Source organism: Nannospalax galili, unplaced genomic scaffold, assembly GCF_000622305.1.
Source record: "Nannospalax galili isolate Female #2095 unplaced genomic scaffold, S.galili_v1.0 scaffold388, whole genome shotgun sequence".
In the NCBI taxonomy this organism is placed as follows: domain Eukaryota; kingdom Metazoa; phylum Chordata; class Mammalia; order Rodentia; family Spalacidae; genus Nannospalax; species Nannospalax galili.
The window spans coordinates 1,402,179-1,408,390 of record NW_008360304.1 but is presented as its reverse complement, the minus strand read 5'-3'; the positions used below and the strand labels follow the sequence as shown (position 1 = coordinate 1,408,390).

Sequence of the window (6,212 nt, the reverse complement as noted above, 5' to 3'; positions counted from 1 at the left end):
GAAACCCTGTCCAAAAAAAAACAAAAAAAAAAAAAAAAAAAGAATTAATCAGTATAATCTGAATCAGTAACATCTGAGCAAATAAAATATTTTTTTTTTGGTGTTTTTGAGATATGGTCTCCCTGTAGCCCCAGCTGGCCTGGAACTCACTATGTAGACCAGGCTGGCCTTGAATTCACAGAGATCTACCTGCCTTTGCCTCCCAAGTGCTGGGATTAAAGGCATGTACTACCATGCCCAGCTTAATTTTGTGGTTTTAATTAACTTTGCTATACTCTCAGTAGTTATGAGAAAATTATCAATATTCTAGGGTTAAGGAGGGACTAAGTTTGTCTCTTATGGCATTGCAAACATATAGGTGGGTCCATATCTCCTGTAGACTGAGGGACTGAAAATTTACTGGGAGGGTCCCATCCAAAGCATATTGTTAGTGACAAAACAGAGCATGCCATAAGTTGCTTTTACTATAAACACCTTTATACTATGAAATCAGTAATAATAGCTCCTGTTGGAAATATTTTATTCCTTAATTGTTTTCAAGAGCACAATGCCTTTATTATATGATTGTTTTATTTTCATCCTCTTGATCACTGAGTCAGGAGGGCAGCATGGCTCAGGAGGTTTGGGGGGGCTACGTTTTGAGATGAACATGCTTGAATCTAAACTGGCAGGGCCAAATGCCATATCCAGTCAGCTTCTCAGTGAATTTAAACAGCACATGATAATTTACCAATATACAAAAAAAGGAATTTGTTTCTTGTAGAATTGAACTTAGTGGTTTGTACTGGTTCCTGTCTTCTTAATATCCTATATAGATACTTTTAGATGAACCTTATCATTTTGAAGTGTCACTTTCTAATATCTCCAACTTTCATAAGATCATGAGTATGAGGCAGTTAATGCCATAATCAAGGAGAATCAAGCCAACAAAAATATCTGCCTTTACTATTGTCTAACTTGAGTTTCTCCCCAGCTATATTTGGGGTGACAAGATGCTTGAAAGGTTATATCCATAATTAGTTAGCTTGTGTCTGTAAATGGAATCAATCAATCTTAAAAACTTATCTTGTCTCCTATATTGATATTTTTCATAGAGGCCACTTTTTATTTTTATTTTAACTCTAGGCCAAGCTTGAATGCAAAAAAATCAGTAGTCTAGCTTTTAATGCAAGCTTTCCCCCCCCAAAGCTTTGATAAATTAAATTTGCAAATTAGATAATCTACTCCATCAGGGTAACTTTAGCTACCATATACCAACCCCAAAGAGGAAGTTGCTGCTTTACTGTATTTTTCATTATAACCCACAATCATGGATTACCACAAGGGCTTCACGCCTTCTCCACAAAGCATTCCTTATCAGATAGAGGTTTATCTTGAGCATTATCAATGAAATGGCTAGTTTGAGGGGCATAAACTTTTCTTTATATTCGTGAATATAAGAATGACTTTTATAATATGAACAATATCTGGATTAATGACTTTGCCTTGTTCCAAGAAGCTACTCTTTATAATGTAAAACAAGCTCACTGAGGTATGTTGGCCTCTTGTGGCCTGGACATGTGACCTCCATACCCTGGGACCCCACTTTGCCCTCTACCCAAGATAGTCAATGCATGTGGGTATACTTGGATTAGCATATCAAAGCACTGAATGTAGCATTTTCATATTCATATTCTCATTGGAAGCCCTGAGAATTAAGACATATGTTTGACATTGTATGAGATATTTTTTAAAAAATATTTTATTTATTATTTTAATTTTATGTGTATGAGTGTATTGACTGCATGTAAGTGAGTGCACCCGTGTAGTGCAATGCCGCAGAGATCAGAAGAGGGCTTCGGATTCCCCTGGAACTGGAGTTAAGAACGGTTTGTAGCTGCCATGTGGGTGCTGGGAATTGAACCCTGGTCCTCTGCAAGAGCAGTCAGTGCTCTTAATCGCTGAGCCATCTTTCCAGCCCCTATATGAGATATTTCAAGCCTAGGAACCAAAGGGCAATATTCTCTGATAAGATAAAGATGGAGTCAAGCTTGTAGTCCCGCATAAAGGCTGGAGAGATGGTTTGAAATAAAAGCACAGGTGAGGCCTGGCTCTGGAGCCATAGTTTCATGAAAGAGCTGAAGAAACAAACTCCTAGAGGTCTGTTCTTCACAATTAAAACTAAATGCTAAGAGTAAGGCTGATTCTTTTATTCAGGTATAACTGTAATGTGATATACAAAGGTTCCAAAATGTGTTTAACTCATCTCCACATAGAAGAAACAGAAAGAGAAGCCCCAGAGTGATGCGCTCCTTTCAGATTTTTTTCCTACTCGGTCACATTCATTCTAGAGTACCTTCATCTGTGAACCAAGGATTATGTTTAACTATAGCTTCTAACAATTCCTCTATTTTAGATTCTGCCACCTGCATTCCTGACTGCTTTAATAAGCATTTAAGTAATTTTAATGTTTAGTTTCTTGAGACGGATTTGTCCCCATTGTTATCCTGGTTTGCATAAAACTTAAAAGTACTACTTACATATTCATGGTTACAACTCTGCACCAAGGCTACCAACAACTGTCTGTAGTTTCAGTTTCTCTGTTTTACTTTCTTCACTCTAACAGACCTTCTCTTGAGTCTCTGTTCAAGCAGCACTCTGCTAGGTCCAGTGTGGCAGGGGTACAGAGAATCCTCAAAGAGGTACAGCACAGCATGAAGGAAAGACTCAATGTTTAATAAGAATCTCAATCTCAGCCCGAGGCTGTGGCGCATGACTTTAAGCCCAGCACTGGAAAGGCAGAAGTAGGTGGATCTCTGGGAGTTCAAGGCCAGCGTGGTCTACCTAATGAGTTCCAGGACAGCTGGGGCTACAGGGAGACCCTGTCTCAAAAAAAAAAAAAAAAAAAAAAAAATCAATCTCAAGAGTGGGGACCAGGAGGCTCTTTGCTGAGGGAACAGAGGCCCCAAGATCCTGTTCTACTGTGTATTTATTTCTTTAACCTGTTTAAGCAGGGCAAACAAGGTGACTTTTATTCATTTCAATATGTCTTGAGAAAATACCTCAAGATTCCTTTTTTTTTTGTCTTTTTGAGACAGGGTCTCCCTGTGGACCCAGCTGACCTGAACTCACTATGTAGACCAGGCTGGCCCTGAACTCACAGAGATCCGCCTGCCTCTGTCTCCTGAATGCTGGGACTAAAGACATGTGCCACCACACCCAGCAAAATCTCAAGATTCTTATGTACATTATTTTTTTTTTAATTTTATGTGTACATGTGTATAGCCTGTATGTAAGTGCACCCTTGTTTTGCAAAGCCCAAGGAGGTCAGAAGAAGGTGTCAATTCCCCTGGTACTGGAGTTACCAATGGTTGTTAGCTGCTGGGTACTGGGAATCGAACCTGGGTCCTCTGAAAGAGCAGCCAGTGCTCTTAACCACTGAGCCATCTCTCCAGCTCCCTAGGTACATTATTTTGAAGGAATGAATTTTTTTACTACAGTGAAGACTAGGTAAACTTAACAGGGCATTGTGACCAGCGGTAGCGTCTTATTTCCATCTATAATTTGTGGGTGGGGGCACTGTGTTCCTTTGTCTTCCTCAGCACACATGCCTATGCAGTTTTTGCTGCATAGGCATTCTTGATTTCCATTTCTTTCTCTAGATTTGGGAGATTTTCTGCTGTAAGTGCACTGAATAGATTCTCTATTCCTTTGGTTTCCATTTTAGCTCCTTCTTCTATTCCTTGGATTCTCAGGTTTGGTCTCTTGGTCATACCCCACAGTTCTGAGAATCTATGGTGATGTTCTTTGATTGTTTTTCTTGGTTGATGTTTGAAGGTATTTCCCTGACCTTGCCCTCCATCCCTGGTATTCTTTCTTCTGCTTGTTCAGGTCTATCAGTGATGGTTTCCTGTACATCTTTTCATTTGATTCACTGAGTTTTCATTTCCAACATTTCTAATTTTTTTCTTCAAGATCTCAATTTTCTGGCAGAATCGTGTCGTCCGTATTGCTGACTTTTTCATCCATTTTGCTTTCTTTTCCTTTCTGTTGCTGCCTTTCCTTTCTAGGCCCTGGGTTGATTTCATCAGCTTGTTTGTATCTTCTTTGAGTTCACTGATCGCTTTCTTTTTTTTTCTTTTCTTTTTTTTGGGGGGGTGGGGGCACAGGGTCTCTACTAGTCCTGGTTGCCTGGAAACCAGTTTGACCTTGAACTCCTGTAGAGATCCACCTGCCTGTGCCTCCTGACTGCTAGGATTTTTTAAAAAAAAAAATTTATTTATTTATTATTTTTATTTTATGTGTATGCATGTATTGCCTGCATGCAGGTAAGGGCACTTGTGTTGTGTAATGCGCACAGAGGTCAGAAGAGGCTGTTGGATCCCCTGGGACTGGAGTTACAGACAGTTGTTAGCTGCCATGTGAGTGCTAGGATTCAAACCCAGGTCTTCTGCAAGAACAACCAGTGCTCTTAACCGCTGAGCCATCTCTCTAGCCCCCTGAGTGCTAGGATTAAAGGCATGCACCAACATACCCTGCTCATTGATCCTTTTCACTAATAAATCTTTAAATATTCACCTGACTTTTTTATTTTTTTTATCTATTTCAGTATCTTTGGATTTAGTGGCTGAGGAGTTTGGATCATTTGGAAATGGCATGTTCCTTTCCTTTTGCATGTTGCCTGGTGTCTGTATTGTGATCTATCTTTTCTTGGTTTGGATATTTCTTCCAGTTTTATTTGCAGCCTTTCTTATTAAGCAGATTACTTGTGAGTGCTCATTCCCAATGTCCCTCAGAGAAGCGAAAGCAAACCACCAAACCATATAAGATATTGAAATACATTTAATATCAGTTCAAACCACTAATATATCATCAGTGATCATAAAAAAGACAATATAGAATTTGCTATGAAGTTAAAAATTACTTAGTGTGCTCACTTCAACAGCACAGATACTAAAAATGAAATGATACAGAGAAGATTAGCTCGGACCCTGTGCAAGGCTGACCAGGCTCCAGGGAACAGACTCACACCAAGGGTTATCTGGGGACAGAAACTTGGCTTGATAGGCTTTAACATATATGACAGAATTCATGAAAACTTGTGGGGGCCATGAGGGATGTCTAAATATGATCAATATACATTGCATGAAATTCACAAAATATCAATAAAAATTTAGAAAAAAATTATTTAGGATACAGTCAAGCATGGTGGCACAAGCCTTTAATCCCAGCTCTCTACTATAGGGAGACCCTGTCTCAAAAAGATAAAAATAAATTCAGGATAAATGTGGAAAGAGTAAATGATTGAGATAAAGGTAGAAGCAAGGGAAAAGGGAAAAATGGAGGATAAGAAAGGTTAAATAAGTGAAAGGAGAAAGAAAAGGAAGAATGAGAAAAATGTTTTGGGTGGAAGATAAGAAAGCAAGAGGTCCAAAAACAATTTTAAAGCTGGGAGTGATGACTCATGCCTATAATCACAGCACTTGGTAGCTGGATACAGAAGGAGTTCTAAGCCATTTTTGACTGTATAGTTCTAGGTTGGTCTTGGCTACATGAGTTTCTTTCTCAAGAAAAACAAACAAACAAGAACAGCAAATAAAAATAAAAAAGAGAAAAATAAATAAATAAAAATCCAAACTAGAAAAAAAAAGAAAAAGAAAAGAAAGATTTATAAGTAATGAGAAAGTTTGAAAGCAACATTAGATAAATGCAAGAAAGGGAATTAAAATATAAACAGGGACTGGAGAGAGGGCTCAGCAGTTAAGAGCACTGGCTGCCCCTGCATAAGGCCTGGGTTCCATTCCCTGTACCCACGTGGCAGCTAATAACCATCTGTAGCTCTCGTTCCAGGCATCCGATGCCCTCTTCTGACCTCTGAGGGCACTGCATGAACATGGTACACTTACATGCAGGCAAAACATTCATACACATAAGAAATAAATAAGTAAAAATTTAAAAGCCATTACGGATTTTTTTTTTTTTTGAGACAAGGTGCTAAGGAACTCAGACTGGCCGTGAGGTTAAAAGAAAAATAAAAAAAATAAAGCTAGGCTTGCTGGCACACACTTTTAATCCCAGCACTTGGGAGGCAGAGGCAGGTAGATCTCTTCAAAGCCAGCCTGGTCTACATAAGTTCCAGGCCAGCCAGGGCTACATAGTGAGACCCCCATCTCAAAAAACAAACAAAAAAAGAAAATAATAAAAGAAAAGCAATAGGATACAGTAAAAATAAT

At 38.9% G+C, this 6,212-nt stretch overlaps 1 non-coding gene across 1 annotated transcript; it reads left to right on the top strand.

Annotated features, from left to right (window-relative positions):
- Nucleotides 1-4,908: 4,908 nt before the first annotated feature.
- Nucleotides 4,909-5,019, top strand: LOC115068655. Its single transcript, XR_003847984.1, has one exon. It is a non-coding gene; the product is annotated as a U6 spliceosomal RNA (small nuclear RNA).
- The last annotated feature ends 1,193 nt before the right edge of the window (nucleotides 5,020-6,212 follow it).